The 15,367-nt window shown below is 39.6% G+C and overlaps 1 protein-coding gene across 1 annotated transcript in view; it reads right to left on the bottom strand.

The window, feature by feature from the left end:
- Positions 1-15,367, bottom strand: part of crm (cramped chromatin regulator) — a 350,810-nt gene that overhangs the window by 22,191 nt on the left and 313,252 nt on the right. The gene's annotated exons all lie outside the window — the stretch shown is intronic.

The raw sequence follows: 15,367 nt of genomic DNA on the forward strand, positions 1-15,367 counted from the left end.
GAAAGGGAGATTGCTTACAGAGAAAAATATTTCACCAAGACTTCATGTTGAAAGGTATGACCAGCTTACAAAATCAGAGCTAATACACTGACCATGCTAGACTGTACTTTGTGACAACATACTGACAAAACAACTCTGTTCTGAGTGGAGTTAGTTTGGCTGCCTGATGCTCACTGTGAATTAAGCACATCAAGCTCATGTGGACTTATATAAAGGGAAAGTGGCAAAAGTTATTATCGCCAATGCCACCGAAAGAGTGAGAAGATCTATGTACTGAAGCTTTGCACTAGTAACTTGTGAATCATGGGAAAAATGTATTCAGCATGCCCAGAAAATTGAGAACCACAATTGGGATACTCATGCAAACAACATCCCTATGATTGGACTCATTATAATGAACATGTATTTGAGCTCTGATTTGGCAGAAACCAACATCTTTGCTGAGGAAATTTTGTAACTATGAACTGTTTACTTGTACAAATGAAAATATAAATAACGATGAATAAATCTGGTGTATAAATATTACATATATATAACAAAGACAATGACAATGCTTTTAAACAATAAGCAGACCACCATTTACGCATATGTATGGAGGTAAAAAGCCCTCATGCAAAGAAAGATAATGGGAAATGGCCAGTGCTTAATTTTGTTAAATATAATTCCTGTATTAAAGAGAGAACATACAGCCTACCATGAGCATGGCAACACAGCACTCTACAGACAGCTGGAATGTTGCTGTATTCCCCGCTTTGTGCTCATGCAATTTCCCTCTCAAATAATAATGGGTAAAAATCTATGGGTATGTTGTTGATGATAATGATTATGATATATATATATATTTTTTTACAATTGTGCTTTAAATCACACCAACACAGATAGGTCTTATGGTGATGATGGGATAGGAAAGGGATAGGAGTGGGAAGGAAGCTGTCGTGGCCTTAATTAAGGTACAGCCCAAGCATTTGCCTGGTGTGAAAATGGGAAACCACGGAAAACTATCTTCACAGCTGCCAACAGTGGGGTTCGAACCCACTATCTCCCAGATGCAAGCTCACAGCAGTGCGCCCCTAATCACATGGCCAACTCACCCAGTGATTATAATGATGATTGTTCTTTAAAGGGCCTAAATCTAGGTCATCAGCCCCTAATGGTACATGATGAAGAGTAATGGTAAGATCATCAAAATTCTAAAATTCATCCATTACCTAGAATTCAAAAAGATGACGAAAAATGCTTATGAACTTAAAACAATAAGTGGATCCGATCCGCAATGCCCCACCTTCCCATAAAAGAATGGTAGAAACTGGACAAGAGACTGCTTCCAAAGCAAAATCATATATTGATGCTTGTTGTCCAAACAGGTCCAAAATCCAGGTCACCGTCCCCTCATAATGGTACTAATCACTGGTAAAGTGGACTCATGATGTTCCTCCTGTAGTGGTACTAATCACAGTTAATGTAAACTCATGTGTTCCTTACACGGTAGTATGTACTAATCACAGGTAATGTAGACCCATGGTATGTCACATATAATGGTACTACTCACAGGTAATACAGACCCATGGTGTTTCTTACACAATGATACTACTCACAAGCAATGCAGATCCAGGTTGTTCCTCACATAGTGGTACTAAACACGGGCGGCGGCTAGACCCGTGGTGTTCCTCACATAGTGGTTCAAATCATAGGCTGCGTATACTCATGGTGTTCCTGACATAGTAGCACTAATCATATGCAATGTAGACCCAAGGTGTAGTACACATTATGGTACCACCCACAGGTAACACAGACCCATAGTGTTCCTCACATAGTGTTATTAATCACAGGCAACGCACAATCCCAGGGTGTTCCTCACATAGTAGTACTAATCACAGGTAATCTAGACCGATGTTCCTCATATTGTGGTACTACTCATTGGTAATGCAGACCCCTTCTGAATACAGGGGCACCAACACAATTTAGCACAGTGCACGGCATGTTCTCCCGCATGGACGTTAGTTGGTGCAGCCATACACCCACCTCAGTGGGATGCACATGATGGTACTAATTACAGGCAGCTGGGCTGAGTGGCTCAGACGGTTGAGGCGCTGGCCTTCTGACCCCAACTTGGTAGGTTCGATCCTGGCTCAGTCTGGTGGTATTTGAAGGTGCTCAAATACATCAGCCTCGTGTCGGTAGATTTACTGGCACGTAAAAGAACTCCTGCGGGACAAAATCCCGGCACCTCGGCGTCTCCGAAAACTGTAAAAGTAGTTAGTGGGACGTAAAGCAAATAACAGTGTTATGATCAATTACAGGCAATGCCCAGACCCATAGGGTTCCTCACATAATGGTACTGATTGCAAGTAACGTCAACCCATAGTGTTTTCCTCATATAATGGTACTAATCACAAGTAATCTCATGGTTCCAATTCCACCATCCCTTGGTCGCCCTTTTAGTCGCCTCTTATGACAGGCAGAAGATACCGTGGGTATATTCCTCGTCTGCGTCCCCCACCTACAGAGGTGTTGCTCCTTTTAGTCGCCTCTTATGACAGGCAGCAGATACCGACAGAGTATTCTTCGTCTACGTCTCCCATCCACAGGGGATTCATTGGATATGTGTAAGTCTTCTATATATTATATTGATTACGAAAACAGTAGATAGTTCTCATAACGATGTAAACCATAGCTTTGTCCAACTTCACAGAACTGAGAAACTCATTACAAATTGAATTGATAACTTTTTAAGCTACAGTGTGATGAACTCTTGTAAGTCTGGGGTGGAAAAAAAATCCTGTTCGGTACTCTAAAGGCTACGATACACTAAAAAAAGATCAAATTTGGATGACGCGTTTTGATGTTACGTAGTTTATTTATTTTTTGTTCTGATTACAATAGCTGTAGAAATAAACATGGCAAAAAATGTTGTATTCTAGGCCTACTGTTAAACGCATAAAGAATAGATTTATAATTTGGTACAATTAGGTTCAAGACTGATTCGCCCATTCATCCTTTCAGAAGTTTAAACGGAAGTATCCATACTTTTGAATCTTGACAGTAGTAACTGTTATGAAGAAACTCACACGTGAAAAAAGTCGTATCAATTAAAATTTCTAATAAAGAAGCATAATTGTAACAAAAGATGTTAACACAGTAGTTTTGAGGCAATTTTGGACAATTCCTTAACTACTACTACTACTACTACTACTACTACTACTACTACTACTACTACTACCACCACCACCACCACCACCACCACCACCACCACCACCACCACCACCACTACTACTACTACTACTACTACTATCACGAAAACGGTGTGGAACTATAATTGGGAAACTTTTAAAATTGCAATCGAGTGGATGTCACAAACTGTAGATACAGTGCAACATACTCTAACAGATGTAACTGCTGTTCTTAAAGATGCTTGTAGGACCAGCTGATTGAGGGGATCGACAAAATATAAAACACGAGTCCCTTACTGGTGGAACAATGAAATAGACATGCAAAGGAAAGACTGCAATCGCAAGAGACGAATTCTTACAAGATCTAGGAAAAAAATCAGTCAGGTCAACTTAATACCATTAGAAGCTGACTATAAGGCATCAAAGAGGCAACTAATGAAGCTAATAAAGGATTCTAAGAGAAATCTCTGGCAAAAGCTATGCGAAGATCTAGACAGTGATATCTGGGGAGCGGGATATAAGATAGTGACCGGTCGAATAATCAACAGGGTACCAGTTCAGCTCCCAGCTGATAGAAGGAAAGCCATAGCAATGGAGTTGTTCCCTTGTACTAATGACAGACTTGAAACGGAATCAGATTTTTGTGTTGCAGAACCGTTCACTGTGGTTGAGTTACAAGAGGTAGCACGCAATATGAAGACTGGTAAGGCACCAGGTGTAGATGGAATCCCACCAGAAGCCATCAAGTATGCAGTTGAGGTGGCACCTGGTTGGATCTTATCAGTCTTCAATGATTTATTAACCCTTTCCCGTCCGCATTTTCACTCCGCTTATCCCCAGGTTTCAACCTATTATTTAGCAAAAACTGAAACAGACCGTATTGTTTCAGAAAAAGTTAAATACAGTAAAAACTATTGGTCACAATGAATTCAAATTTTCAATAACAACAATTTCTCTGTTTATTGAGTCATAATGTGTCGTCCCCCCTCCTCGTGATACTCGACACAGAGACAGTCTGCATTTGTCACATTCCCATGTTGTCTGAATTCCTCAAAACCAATAATCACGTGATTTTGGAAGTGGAATGATGCCCATGTATATAAGATTTTATTTCATCTGGGCAAGGGTCTTCCCATTCTGTTTTTATCTTACCGGAATGCGACTGTATGAAGGCTGCATTGTTATATGCGCAATAAGCTATGACACTGAATAGTTTTTCTTCTCCTAACATACGTAAAAACAATCTCTTTCCCCTAATACTCTTTCCGAATTATGCGCAGGTTCAACATCATCCATTTAATCATTCGGAGTAACGAAACGTAATATTTGTGTTACCTGAATTGCCGTGGCATCGCCATCAGGTCCGATTTATCGATATTCGTTTTCATTCATATCACTGTTATCACTAAAATTATCTTCGTTGATACATTATTCACTCATTAAAAATTCACACGCACCCCTACTCAAGGATTCTGTGTCACTTTTTTCGCCCATATTCAGCTCAGTTTCAATATACGCGATATTCAATCCCGCCATGTTTACGAACGAAACAGCTGACCCGCGCTCGCGGAAGTCCCGTTGCCTAGGCAACGTCAAGACAGATTATCTCTCTTCCTTTATTCCCTAAGACTTGTAGATCGTACTGCGTGTTCATAAATGCCTTATAAACACTTCACTGATGAGAAAAATAAAAAAACTATCGCACAGATCGCAGACGAATGCAGATAATGCAGCCGGGCGCTTTCGGGCGCTAAGGACCGGAAGGCTAAATGAACAGTCGGGCGCTTTCGGGCGCTAAGGGCCGGAAAGGGTTAAAAAAGCGTGAATTCCCCGATGAGTGGAAAGTAGCCAAGCTAGTGCTGTTATTGAAGGCAGGGAAACTATCATTAGATCCAGCAGCATACAGGCCACTTTGCTTATTAAACACCTTGAGCAAACTTTACGAAGGATTGATTAAAACTAGACTGGAGAAAGAACTTGAACAACAGGGAGGACTTTCTTCGAACCAGTTTGGATTTAGAAAGGGTAGAACCACAACCCAAGCTATTGAGAGGGTGATTCAAATACAGGCAGAAAGCAGTGAGAAATAGACTGCCTTGATAACGCTAGATGTCAAAAATGCTTTTAACACTGCTTCTTGGAGCATTATTTTGAGAGAACTTCATAGGATGAACATTTCTCAGTATCTACAACAAATAATCGTTAAGTACTTCAAAGGATGAAGAATACGATTTCATGATTTAGAAGATCTTGAAATGAGTGCTGGCGTTCCACAGGGATCTGTCCTAGGACCCACCTTGTGGAACATTCTATATGATGGTGTCTTACGCCTGCAGCTGACAAAAGGGACAACATCTATTGGTTACGCAGATGACCTTGCAATAGTGGTAATAGCAGAGAATGTAGAAGAACTGACCTTCCGAGTAAATTAATCACTGAAACGAGTTAACCTTTGGATGGTACATAATAAGTTGAGATTGGCTCCACATAAGACTGAGGCTGTAATTTTGAAAGGTTCCAGGAATTGGAAAAATGTCCGTTTCTTATTAAATGATACAGTGATTATCCCAGGAAAGTCTGTACGATGCCTTGAGGTTCTTATTGACAGGAATTGCACATTTGGTGCACATGTGAAGGCAGTAACCCAAAAGGCAGAGAAGAAGGCATCGGCATTAGCCAGACTTATGCCTAACATCGAGGGACCAAGAACAGTTAAGAGACAGATTATGTGCTCTGCAGTATATTCCATTTTACTTTATGCTGCACCTATCTGGCACAATGCACTCAGGAGGAAGATTCACCGAAGAGCTATGGAAAGAGTACAGAGGAAAATGCTGCTCAGAGTTACCTGTGCGTATCGAACTGTTTCGACAGCAGCTTTACAAGTTGTAGCTGCCAGTATTCCCATTGACCTCCTCGTTGTAGAGAGAAAACTTTGGCATGAAAGGGGTGCAACTATATCTGCTGAAGAAAAGAAAGCCTCGAGGAACCAACTCTTACTAGACTGGCAAGACCGATGGGATGGCACAACCGATGTTAGCCAATGGACAAAAAAGCTAATACCCAACACAGGAGACTGGCTTAAATGCAGACATCGGCAGGTAGATTACTATCTGTCGCAGATCCTGACAGGACATGGAAGATTCGGCGTATACGACATGAAGATGGGAAAGACGCAGGGAGATGGTTGTCGGTACTGTTCTGAAAGGGATACAGTAGAACACACTTTTTTCTACTGTGTTCAATGGGAAGAAGAACGAAGGAAAGCCTGCCAACAACTTGGCCGACAACTCACGCCAGGGAATCTGGTTCAGATTATGTTAGAGAGCCCGTTTGCCTAGAACACAGTAAAGGCAATGGCGACAAGCATTATGGGGATGAAGGAGAAAGAAGAGAAAGGAAGAACTTAATAATATACATCACTCCATTCTGATGTCATGCCGACAAGCAGTTCCAGAATGGTCTGAGTGAAGAGGGCAGGGGTTTTTAGTTGGTGGAAATCCAACTCCCACACAGAGTGGTGTCTTCAAAAGATTTTCCCCTGCCATAACAAAAAAAAAAAAAAAAAACTACTACTACTACTACTACTACTACTACCACCAGCACTACCTTTGTTTTGCTATTGGCTTTACGTTGCACCGACACAGACAGGACTTACGGCGACGACGAGATAGGAAAGGGCTAGGAGTGAGAAGGAAGCGGCCGTGGCCTTAATTAAGGTACAATTGGTGTGAAAATGGGAAACCACGGAAAACCATCTTCAGGGCTGCCGACAGTGGGATTCGAACCCACTATCTCCCGGATGCAAGCTCGCAGCTGCACACCCTGAACCGCATGGCCAACTCGCCCGGTACTACTATTACTACTACTACTACTACTACAACTACAACGATTAGGGCTAAATTGATTACTACGGTAAAAAGGTATTTGATATGTATCAATATATCACAATAGATCTCACAATAGCAGGTTCAAAGCCAGCAGAGGTAGTCTAATTTTTAAGGGGAGAAAAAAAATCCATTCGACACTCCAGGTTGTATGATGTTGGCATGTAAAAGATCTCTGGTAACAGATTAGGTGTTTACCTAACAAAATTCATTAAAAACTCAGCTGTAGATGCCCAAGAGAGATTTGGTTTATTCTGCCATCTACTATACTTAATCAAAAGGTACGAGGACGGTGTGAAGAGTTCTTGGAATCACTGCTAGATGTCAGTGCTAGAGCAACGAGGTTCCTGCACAATAATCACACATCCTTTGTGAGTGAACACGTGGCGCGTCAGTCCTCTAGCTGCAGGAGTGTGGTAGTGACGACTCTTTGTTGTTGTTCCCGCGTAGTGATTTGTGACAATGGAAAAAACTGAGATTCGAGCAGTGATTAAATACTTTGTAAAGAAAGGTATGAAAGCAAAGGAAATTCATGCCGACTTTCAGAACACACTGGGAGACTCTGCACCTTCATTTTCAAGTGTTGCCAAGTGGACCAGCGAGTTTAAATTTGGTCAGGAGAGCTTGGATGATGATCTGCGTAGTGGACGGCCAAAAAGTGTAACGACCCCAGAATTTATTGCAAAAGTGCATAAAATGGTCATGGAGGATCGTCGACTGAAAGTGCGGGAGATTGTTGAAGCTGTAGGGATGTCTTCTGAATGGGTATATTATATTTTAACCGAAGAATTGGGTATGAAAAAATTATCCGCAAGATGGGTGCCGCGGCTCTTGACATTGGACAATAAACGCACCAGATTGGAAATGTCCGAACAAAGTCTGGCCCGTTTTCAGTGCAACCAACAAGATTTTTTGCGCCAGTTGTGACTACAGATGAAACTTGGGTCCACTACTATACCCCAGAGACAAAACAGCAGTCAAAGCAGTGGAAACATGCTGATTCACCGCCACCAAAGAAAGCAAAGGCAGTGCATTCGGCCAGAAAGGTCATGGCCTCAGTTTTCTGGGATGCAAAAGGCATTCTGCTGATAGATTATCTTCCTACTGGCAAAACAATTATGGGGCAATACTATGCAAACCTCCTAGACCAACTACAGGAAAAGATACGCGAAACAAGGCCTGGTTTGACAAGGAAAAAGTCATCTTTCATCAGGACAACGCTCCGCCGCACACAAGTGTTATTGCCATGGCAAAACTTGATGAACTGGGGTACGAATTGTTGCCACATCCACCTTATTTACCTGATTTGGCACCATCAGACTTTCATCTATTCCCCAAGCTGAAAATTTTTCTCGGCGGATGGAGATTGTCTACAAGGGAAGAACTGACAGCCGAATTGGAGAGGTATTTTGCAGGCCTGGAGGAATCTCATTTTCGAGATGGGATCAAGGCATTGGAACATCGCTGGACCAAATGCATTAGTCTACAGGGAGACTATGTTGAAAAACTAAAAACAGTTCCACCGAGGTAAGATACTCAATTCTAGTGCATTCCGAGAACTTCTCAAACCACCTACGTATAGTCAAATGTTCCACCTTTACAATACTAATTTTTTAAAATTTATTTAATCAACATTTAAAAATGTCAGAACATGTTTCATCTATCTTGTAGACATCATAAGCCAATAGTTGTAAGATTAAGAACAATGGACACTCATCCATTGTTCTTAATCTATTTGGGTGATGATGTCTACAAGATAGATGAAACATGTTCCGATATTTTAAAACGTTAATTAAATAAAAATAAAAAATTTAATATTGCAAAGGTGGAACATTTCACTATACCTTTTGATTAAGTATATGAATGACAATACAGGCTTTATGATGAATCTACTGTGGACCAAAATATTATGTGCACTCGAGTTTGAAGGTTGTTTGTGAAATAACCAACAAGCCCGCTGAAAATTCAATAACACCATAATTTTCCTTGCTTAATTTCAGGTTAGGTCATGTAGGTTTTTAATTTTTAATTTATATTGTAATATTTTTAATCACAGGTGGAACACAAAAAGTGCCTTTTGTTTTAGCGTGCTTCAACCAAGGGTCAACTCTAAGACAATCCAAAAACCCTCATCTAATTGATTCCAAATTTTAACACAATATACATTGGGATGGTTTAAATATAGTTTTTACATTTCAGAATTGTCCGACTCGTTGGCTGAATGGTCAGTGTACTGGCCTTCGGTTCAGAGGGTCCTGGGTTCGATTCCCGTCCGGGTCGGGGATTTTAACCTTCATCGGTTAATTCCAATGGCCCGGGGATTGGGTGTTTGTGCTGTCTCCAACATCCCTGCAACTCAGACACCACACATAACACTATCCTCCACCACAAAAACACGCAGTTACCTACACATGGCAGATGCCGCCCACCCTCACCGGAGGGTCTGCCTTACAAGGGCTGCACTCGGCTAGGAATAGCCAAATGAAATTTTAAAAAAAATTCAGAATTTTGTGTTTCCACGAAAAAATGTTGTTATAACATTATAAAGTTAACCTTTTCTCGGCTCAGGGTGGTTGAAAAATCATGTTCTTGGTCGGGTTGTAATCTCTACGTATCCAAAAGTTATACTGTATGACTGTGAAGTGCGTAAATGATTTCCCATTTTTTATATCAGCATATATGTGTACTGGGTAGAACGACATGGATGCGTAGCTTTCTTGCGCTGGGAAGACACTGTGACATTGCCGCGCTAGTGCTAGACACTGCGCCATGCCACGCCATGCTGGAAGGTAAGTCTTCTGATTACAGTTGCATGAACAGTGGCATTTGCTTCGCCGTATGCTTAAATCGTTCCTCTGGTATTTAATAATTAGCTGGAATCACCATTGAAGCAAATGGTATTAAGAGGTAATGAAAAATATTTCCCAACAACTTTTCTCATAAGGAACAATAAGCTCACGTCCTCGTCCCGAGGTGGTGCAGTTCTTTTCAGGCACACCTCCAATGGAAGTGAGCTGCATTTACCATTCTAACACCCTTCCTGCCATTCTTAAATCTCTGGCATTACCGTAATCGAACCCAGGTCCCTAAGGACGGCAGCAAGTAACGCTCACCAATTACACTACAGAGGTGGGCAGCTTTTCCTTTTACAATATTACAATTTGCTTTACGTTGCACCGATGCAGATAGGTCTTATAGCGATGAGGGAATAGGAAAGAGCTAGGAGTGACCGTGGCCTTAATTAAGGTACCCCATGATTTGCCTTGTGTGAAAATGGAAAACCACAGAAAACCATCTTCAGGGCTGCCGACAGTGGAGTTCAAACCCACTATCTTCTGAATGAAAGTTCACAGCTGCGCGACCCTAATCGTACGGCCAACTCGTTTGGTGGACAGTTTTTCTCATAAGGACATTGGACCTCACCCAGCAACTTTAAAAATGTATTATATTTACGTACTGGCCTAACTTTTTCGCTGCTACCTGGCCTTCCCTCTTACAAGTCACTGGTATTCCCATGGTGGGGTTTTCTACCCACAAGAATTAAGAAAAGATGTTGAACTTATCTGCCTGCCAGTAGCTCACTGTGAAATGAATGCTACAGAATTGATTTGAGCCTTTGTGAAGAACAAAACTGCAAAAATAAACCGTGTGAACGCTGAAGAGAAAGGACGAAGCATAAATGTGATAAAAGACCTATGCTAAGAAACCTTACGTTCCGTAATGCCTGTGCTCTCGAAAAAATGTATAAAACATGCCATAGAAATAGAAAATATTATTGGGAAAAAGACCACCTTCCTGACGAGATTCTAATACAGCCTGTTGTAGTTAGCCTTGAATGTTCTGATTCTGAAAACAATTAGTATGCATTATAAATTGATGATGATAGTCTATTGATAACCTGTAAGCTAAATCAAACCAATGTATAAATTGTAAATAATTAGATAAATGTTAACCCTTTGGCACTCAGCCTATATGCAGGTGTTTGCTCGAAGACACTCAGACTAATTTTTGTGATTTTCCAAAGCAAATTACAAAAATTCAACACGTAAAGAGTTTAACACACATTAAAATAAAATTAATCACACTAATACAGAAAACTGAGCATTTCAGAAATTAATATACTTTGGACGTATTGTTATTGGTTAAGCCCCAAAAAATTATTAAATTACAAAAATAAATTTTTAAAAATAAATTATTGTTTTTAATGACAGAAATATTAGACAGTGTTGCGTCTTCCTTCTTTACTCTTAGACTTGAATGAAAGAACATTTAATTGTGAATAATTTGATATCAATATGATGTGTGTGCTGCAATTCACTCATGAAGCATTGCACAAAGTTATTCAGTGTACATGTAACGGTCATCGATGTCAGGTCCTCGCGGTCCGATGCACGGTGAGCAGTTACGACCATGTAACTTCCCACATAGCGGGAATCACTTTCGGCAAAAGAAGGTCATTACTACTGTCTAAATAATCTGAAAATTCAAGGATATCGGCCTCATTCGGCCTTGAATATGGCCTAGCCATTACGATAAAAAGATGACGCAAGCACGTGCAACAACAGAGTTATGAAAAGGAGTAAAATTGTAGTTTACGAAGTACATCGAACACACGATATACAAAAGAAACGAAATAAACTATAAACAAAACTCATAGCAAGATCAACTTGTTGTATTCATAAGCCAATCAAAACAGATCCACGCAATAACAACTTCAAATAACCACAACATAAACATTCACGGTCAACAGATTTCATTTGTCGAAAGTAAAAATATTTTGTAGGGCTGGTGGATATATCTGTTGAGTTAAACGCAAATTCAACGCTTTAAGGTACCGTCAGGATCAACTGTTACGATTTAACATCTACGTAAATGACCAAAATCCGTAAATAAGACAGAGCCGATGTATCGGCGCCGTGAGCGTTTTCGCCATAACCTCTCGCGCCGATAGATCGGTGCGCTGAGTGCGAAAGGGTTAATAAAAACTGTCAAAAGAATTAAAAATTAATAAAAAGCAAGTAACATTAAAAGTATTAAAAAACATTTTAAAGCTGCCACTGAAGGTCCAAAGCCCTCATGGGAAAAGCAGATGGGAAATGGTTTTCATGACCTTTTAATGCCATTTGCTTCAATGCTAATCATGGGTAACAAATAATCATTAGATTCAAATGCAAGCGAGGTGTGTCTGGCGCTGTCTCGGCAACGTCGCAGGGCCTTCGTAACTCAAGGCTAGCTACCGACTCATATTGTTCTACCCAATACAAATACAAATTGATTGTCGCCATAAGACCTATCTGTGTCGGTGTGACGTAAAGCAACTAGAAGGAAAAAAAAGAAAAAGAAAAAGGAAAGTGAAATCATTTACGTATTTCACAATCATACAGCATAACTATCGTAAAGATTACAACGCAACCAAGAACGCAATTTTTCAACCAGCCTGAGGCGAGAAATAGTTACCTGAGAAAACTGATAACTTCTTTCCTGAAAACACAAAATTCTGAAATTTACAAACTATATTTAAAACATCCCAATGTATATTGTGTTAAAATTTTGAATCTATCTGTTGCAGGTTTTGGAGGAACAATGTCTTAAAGTTGATGCAAGGTTAAAACACGCTTAAAAACGGGCACTTTTTGTGTTCCACTTGGGATAAAAAATAGAGTAGAAGTCTGTCATAGCGAGAATTCATAACAGCGAAAAATTTACTCGCTATAACGGATTGTCGTTATATCCGATTTTTGTATAAAAGTCGGAAAACCCTTAATGCACTTTAAAATCGGTATGAAACGGCAATCAGTCTGTTCAAAACTTGCGTTTCCGCAGACGATATCCACACTACTGCTTGCTTGTTTGTTATGTATTGTAATCCGATACTACGTGAGAGTATATGTTTAATTTCATTCTGAAAAAAATATAGTTCCGTATTTCTCCGAATCCAAGATGAACCCCACTTTTTCCTTCAAAAAATTTGAATCAGGCTCAAAAAGAAGTTTGTAAAATCATACAGGCCTACGCATTTTTAGACTATTTTTAGACGCCGAACATTGACTTTCGTCATGCCGTATTTCTTTTTTCTTTTTTGCGGCTGCACAATTTTTCTTTATTTCCGCGGGTTTAAGGACAATTAACTTAACATTGGCATCATAATACCAAAGAGAACTCGAAAATTTTCCGGCAATACCTATTCCATGCGTCTCTACAATACAACGATCCATCAGGAAATTATTCTGGCTGTCTATAAAACTGTTACTTTTACGCAGCGTCAGATATATTTACAGATAAAAATTTCATTGTTCCGTATTGAAAATTATTACAGTTAAATTGAAATAATAAATATGGTAGTTCAACCTATTCAATACAAGTAAATAAGAGATGTAGAGATTACATTCTTATTTAATTAAAAATGGAAATGGAGTATACAGATTCAAATGTAACAACTGCAGCTCCTCGTACATCAGTCAAACTGGCCGCAACTTCAACATCAGATACTCCGAACATATCAATGCCATTAAATACAATAGATTCTCCGCCATAGGACAACACATACATGACTCCAAGCACAATTTCACCAATATTGAAAAAGACATGAAAATACTTAAAATCATTAACAAAGGCCCCCTCTTAAACACTAATGAAAATTGTTTTATTCACCTTGACCAATACTTCAACCCCAATTTCAACTTAAACGACATTTCTGAAAAACCCAACATCCTATTTGACTTCCTAATTCTTCTTCTCAAAAATTCTAAATTTCAAAACCCGAATTCAATTTTCCATGCCTTACAAAGTTCCTACCCACATTTTATACCTCCAGTAACCCACCCTCAACTACCCCTCCTTCATCCCTATCTTATCCTTTCTCACCACCTCTCAACTTTAAACACTTTTAATGTTTTCTTATCCACTAATCTTCTTTCTTTATTAATTTATCCTATTTTTCTTTTCACCCCTATTAAAAAAAAAAAACCTGCATTGCCACCTTCATTTTGGGCCCTCACTTTCAAATTTAATTTCATGCCTTGCGTCCGCCAACTTTGACTACTTCAATCACACCATATATATACATAAATATATATTTTTTTTAAAAATTGCATTGCCACCTTCATTTTGGGCCCTCGTTTTCAAATTTTATTTCATGCCTTGCGTCCGCCAACTTTGACTACTTCAATCACGAACTGAATTTTTTATATTCAAGAAATAGCGCACTGTGCATACACGTTTTCATTTGCTTCCGGTATTGCGCTTTTTACCATTTTTTCTATTCACTATTGTTTCTTCACGTCAACTGTTCTAAAAATCTTCAAGATCATAATTACATATTCAATTACATTGAATCGTATTATAAGTATATATATAGGTACATTTTCGTGAACTAAGCAAATACTTGATCAATAATCTATCCTCCAATCTCAGTCAGCGTATGAAACTACAGCACTTGACGTTGTAAACACCGCGCCGATCTTCTGAAGTTTGCAAGTTACTTTGGTTGAGCTGCTCGTCTTCGGCTTCTTCATGACTTTAGATCTTCATATTTGGATTGTGTTGTGACTTTGTGCCTGAGGGTGTATACAGTCTGGCTCATTTAACTGTTCTCTGCTTTTCGTGAACATTGTGAGACAGTGCCAAACATTGCGTGTGCCGTGCTGATGCTCGGGAGATTACGCATTACTTCTTTTAAGTAACTCACATTCCACTTCGTCTAAATTGAACAGTGCCTACACCCATCATTTTTATATCGCCTCTTCAACTGATATTGTGTGGACTTGACCTTTAACTTCTTTCTTATGCATTGTTTTTCGAGTTATAATCGGCTGATGACGACCCAGACTGGGGTCGAAACCGGTACCATTTCCATTTTTAATTAAATAAGAATGTAATCTCTACATCTCTTTACTTGTATTGAATAGATTGAATTACCATATTTATTATTTCAATTTAACTGCGTCAGATATAACCGGCTACCACTACACGCATATCTCGCTTGTCGGGTGCGGCCAAATTCAACGGCTAGTGATGTATAGGCCTAATCGCAAACGTTGAAATTCAACAAACAAGTTTATTGCGCCATGGTCTGGCCAACCGCCCTTGCGTTTTTCGTGCATGTACCTCACAATTTCATCATCGACTTCTTTAAAGCGTCCTTGTTGCGGACCACTGAATGGATTTTTTGTACAGTACGCATTTTTTTAGCTCTTTGTCTTCACGCTAACGCCAAATATTGGCTTTAGTTAGGCCTATGCTGTATTTTATTGCGGCAGCACAATTATTCTACATTTCGGAGTGTTTAATAAACATTCACTTAAAATTGGC

The sequence above is a fragment of the Anabrus simplex genome, chromosome 3, assembly GCF_040414725.1.
Source record: "Anabrus simplex isolate iqAnaSimp1 chromosome 3, ASM4041472v1, whole genome shotgun sequence".
NCBI classification, from domain to species: Eukaryota; Metazoa; Arthropoda; class Insecta; order Orthoptera; family Tettigoniidae; genus Anabrus; species Anabrus simplex.